The following is a 4,917-nucleotide window of genomic DNA, read 5'->3' on the forward strand; positions in this document are numbered from 1 at the left end:
CGTCAGTCTTGTTTGAAGGTTTAGGCGATGTCGCTGAGTTGGTTCGCTGGAGAGATGCGGTGGTGTCTCCGGATGCTTTACGCGTAGCGTGTCGAGCAGAGATCCCTCCTGCTGTGCGTGGCGGCAGTGGCAGAGCCGGGCTCTCGGGAGGAGAAATGTCTGCAGTACCTGTTAATGATGGTGTGCCGCGGGCTGAAGGCTGCTTCAAGGGCTGTGTAGATCGAAGAGGTGTGGTGCAGCGGCTTGATGGCTTCTGTGGTTGGCCACGGCGACCGGACGCGAGAGGCCCGCGAGACGAGTTTGAGCGCTTAAACTCCATTTTGTTGGCACTGTCGGTGCTGAGGAAAGTGTGTGGTTAAGAGGAGGGAGGGAAAGATGAGCAGTGTGGCACTCGAAGAGGGGAAGGGGAGGGACTGTGAAGGGGGGAGGGGCGGCGTACAGCAGTGAGCGTGAGAGCAAGAGAGGAGGAAAGCACACAGACACACACACACACACACACGGACGGGCCCCGACAGTCGCACCGTATCACACAAAGAGAAAGGATGGGGGACAGGCAAAGTGAAAAGAAAAACGCTGATTCGTTTTTTAGTCGCCTTATGTTCTCCGCCGTGGTAGTGTGGGGAGGCCACAACAGGAGAAGTGGGGGCCTGCAAAGATGGGAGAACAACGCACTGCACGTGAGAATGGCGGTCAATGGAGTGGAGGGTAACGTCGGGTATGGTGGTGGTGGTGGTGGGGAGGGGCGGTTGAGGCACAAATGAAAGGGAAAGAGAAGAGGAAGAGAAAAAGTTGTGCCGAGTAGCGACTGCACGCTGCAGATGCGCTGAAACAAACACACACAAACACACACAGAGGAGAGAAGACGTGTCCCCGCGCAGACACAAGTGAGGCAGCGGGAAGGACAATAATGAGGAAGTACAAGGGAAAGGCAAAACTAACGGCAATAAAATGAATTAGAAGCTGCTCTACTGAGACGGTGAGCTAGAGAGTGCGTGTGTGTGTGTGTGGGTGCGTGAAGCGCGTCAGGGGGAGGGAGTGCGAGAAGACCGCAAAGAGGATGAAGTGGGGGAGCACAAGGAAGTGAAGAGGGTGCAGGGGAGGTCAGAGGAGAGGTACAGGGAAGAGAAGAGGCACAGTCTAGTATGAATCCAACGAACACAAAGGGGAAAGGGGGAAGAAAGGGAAATGGCGACGTTGAAGTTTGCTTGTGTCGCTGTATCTGTTTGAGTTACGCGAGACACCAAAGACAGGGGGGTGAAAGAACGCAGAGTGGCACAGAAAGAGAGTAGCCGACTCGGATACAGGCCCGCTACGTGTAGAGGGATGAGCTGGCGGGAGGGAAGAAGGGTGGGAACGTTGAAGAGGGAGAAGGCGGGGGAGGGAGAGGGGTGGACGTATTCAGAAACACGTGCTAGGCGGCTTTCTGAATGAAGCACACCTGATATTGTTTGTTCTGCTGCCGTGATGCTGTGCGTGGCTTCCTTCGATCCCTTTTTTTTAGTGCCAATGGGGGCTAAACAGTGGAGCAAACACAAGAGAGACTCGGGGGGAGGAGGGGCGACAGCCGCCGACGCATGAAACGGAGAGGCGCTTGAGCTTCAGTCTGTCTTTGGGTGGGGCAATGGGGGAAGCGCTGTAAGTTGAAGGTGCTCTTTGCGGATTGGTGCTGCGTTGTGGACTAGTGTGGCTGTATATGCGTGTGTGTGGGTGTGCGCATGATAATGCTGATCGAAGTCGTGGTGATGGACATCACGAGTGAACGGAAAGTAGAAAAGAGGAAGACGAGAGGGAAGAAAAGGGAAGAGGGGGTGAGCGGCAAGAAGGGGAGTGGTGGTGGAGGGGCACAGAAAAGGGCGAGAGGGAAGACACGCCTGATTGATCTCCCTCAGCAGCGCTGGTCGTCGCCATCACTTGTTGGGAAGTTCCGGCGAAATGAGAGCGCACCAGCGTGGATGCGTGCTCCGATACCCGCGAAGCGTCGGTATTACGTTGAAGAAGCCGCATGTGCCCAATGACTGTGCAGCACTGCCCCCCCCCCCCGCGCGCCGGACTCTGTTGTTCATACGTGTGAGTGGGAGGGGGAGGGCGAAAGCGAAGAAGGAGTGTGCGGCCTGGAGGACAAGTGCATCGCCGATCATGTGTAGCGAACTTTGAATCAGGTGGGAAAGCTGGCGAGAAGGTTAATGGTAGGAGGAGAAGCAAATGCAACAGCAGAAGAGGGAGGGGTGGAGGAGGCAGAGCCGGGGCAGAGGGGGGGAGGAGGGACCCCGCCACCAAACGCACCCCCCTTCCACTGTCCTCTTCCAAGCACCGTAACCACCGGCACAAGAGCAATCAAGCGTACACCAAAGACTGCCAAAGCCACAGCCGCAAGGGCACACGCAAAGCGAGAGGTCCTTTATAGAGAGAGTTAAAGGCATGCATATCCAGAGAGAGAGAGAGAGGGGGGGGGGCACATAAACACGCAGACAGTCACACAGTCACGGGAGGGTTTATAGGAGTGGGTGGGGAAAGCGGCGGAAAAACTCACAGTGCACTGGAGAAGACAGAGAGATCATTTATTCGTTGTATCTGCCCTCAGCGAAGCACGGAGCACTGAGGAAGAGAAGAAACGCGAGCTCCCTGCTGGACGTGCGCCTAGGAGCTCGCTATGCGGATGCGCTCGTACATTCTTTTTATGCACTTCTCGCTCAACTAATTTTTTTTGTCTCCAGCGCTACGGCCTCAAGCGCCACAGTCAGCTCCACCGTGCCTTCTAGCCCGAGTGCCACAGTCTGGTACAGCTGTGGTAGTGAGTGCCCCGGAGTCTGAGAGCGAACCCTCTCTCTTTCCAGGCTTCCATGTGGTGGCCTCGTTGAGGAACGGGCCCAAGCGGGATGATGCGGTATGGCGCTGCTCTATCGCGTTGTCTAGTGTGTGCTCAAATGCATCGACCCACATGAAGAGCCCCGCAGCCATCGCTGAAGCGCTGCTGTGCCATGCACTTGACAAAGGTCAGAGGCCGTTGTGTCGCGATTCTCAAGAAGGGCGTGCGTACCGCCTGAAGATGACAGACTGGGGCTGAGTGGAAAAGACGCATTTGCACCTTGCCGGGTGTTCCGCTTCAGATTTGTATACCGACTAGGTAGTGGTGTCGCGCGTGCAAGGGGTGTGTGGTAGTCTCTCTCGGTAGGTGATGGCTTCGTGTACAGCTGCCCGGATCGGGTCTGCCGCAAGCGTGGCCAGTAGTCTTGGAGAAGACCAATTCAGCGTATGGCCTGTCCTCTTTCCGTGTGACACGCCACCACCTGCGCGCATTTCCCATTGGTCCTCTCTCGCGCTGTCCCTCTCCGCGCCACCCGACGGGGATCCCGGCCTCCATTTTTTCGCAAGGGCCGTTGCTGCCGGTGCTGCTCCTCTCCTACGGATTCTCTTTGCGGCTCCTCAGCGCTGCCTCCGTGGAACCCACCTCAGCAGCCGCCTCGACCTCAGCCACGCGACTCCTGTTGCCGTAGCGCTCTGGAGTAATCGCCACCGCAGCCGTGGCGTGGATTGGCATTGCCGCATGTTTGCCCTCAGAGCCTTTGATCTGGCGATTCACCTTGTCAACCAGACCAAATGCGAGAGCGTTCAAGCTGCCTCGCCATCATGTCCACGCCTGCCACATCCTCTTGGATCCATTGGACGTCGTGAACAGGAATATGTATCCGCCACCAAGCAATGCGTTGTCCTTCAGTTTCTCGTGAAGCCCTGTCACAGCACTCTCCGCGCCGCCAATCAGGCCACCGCTTGCTGCCTTCCACTCAGCCGGTAAGAGGGGATGCGTTGAGCGCGCGCCACTTTGCGGAGAAAAGAGGGTACTTGCAGTCCGGCACCTCGCTCACCAGCGGGAAGCCACCGTGCCCCCCCCACCTGTCCCAGAGGCTGGCCACAAGCCAATGACGCGTTTTGATGGCGTCATCAGTGCTGAAGTGGAGGATCCTGTGCATCAGTGCGTAGCTTGCCTCGTTCAGGTCATTTGAGAAGAACACGCACTAGCCAGCCTCACCGCCACGGGAGTCAAATGGCTTTGCCGGGCGAGACTCACGGAACGCTCCTCTCCTTTCCTCTGGCTCTTCGCGAGCTGCGGGCTTTTTGATGCGCTGCGGTTCCCTTCCTCCCAACGTGCCTCGGCCTTGATCGGCACCTGCATTCACGGGTAGACTTGTAACGGGTGCCCGCGCATACGTCTCTCCTCCATCAGGTACGTCACGCTTTCCATGTTTGCTTCGTGTTGCCTCGGCGCTGAGAGGGCTGCCAGAATTGTCCTCCTTTTCTACCATCAGTTCCATCGCTGTGTAGTCTGCCCCTTCACTTCTCCACGACTGCGAGAGGCGATGTTTGCATTCGTCGGCTACCAACTCCGGTGTCCGGCATGTTGGAGCTGCAGTAGTCTTCGTCGAGCAATGACTGGTAAAGAGACGAGCAAAGCCTTTTTCGCTTAGCCGGCGTGCCGTCTGCGAAGGAGAGGAGAGCGGGGGGAAACTGAACGGAATGAGGAGACGTGCGTTGCAAGTGAAGAAGAAGAGAGCCACGAAGTCATGCAGGCTCGGGGGGTTGGGGTTGCTGAGCTGTCAGACTGCATTTCGCGGTCCTGTTCTGGATCCATAGAAGACTGATTCGTTTGCTTGCGGCTCCCACTGGCCAGTTAGTAAAACTTCAACAAGGCGTAAGCGATCTCTGAGTTCCTCCTAACCACACATGGATGCTTAAAACCAAAGGAGAAGCAAAGATGGCGGGTGCTGACCGCCCCCTACGACGAGTCTTTGTCATGAGGAGCGCCGCTAGAGACTACGTGGTGACACGAGCCCGCTGCTTTCTGTGTGTTTGAGCTCATGGGCGGGCCTTGGTGCGCGCCTGCATCGCAGCTTCTGAGCTACATATCACCTTCTCCCTACC

Source organism: Leishmania panamensis (assembly GCF_000755165.1).
Source record: "Leishmania panamensis strain MHOM/PA/94/PSC-1 chromosome 16 sequence".
NCBI classification, from domain to species: Eukaryota; Euglenozoa; class Kinetoplastea; order Trypanosomatida; family Trypanosomatidae; genus Leishmania; species Leishmania panamensis.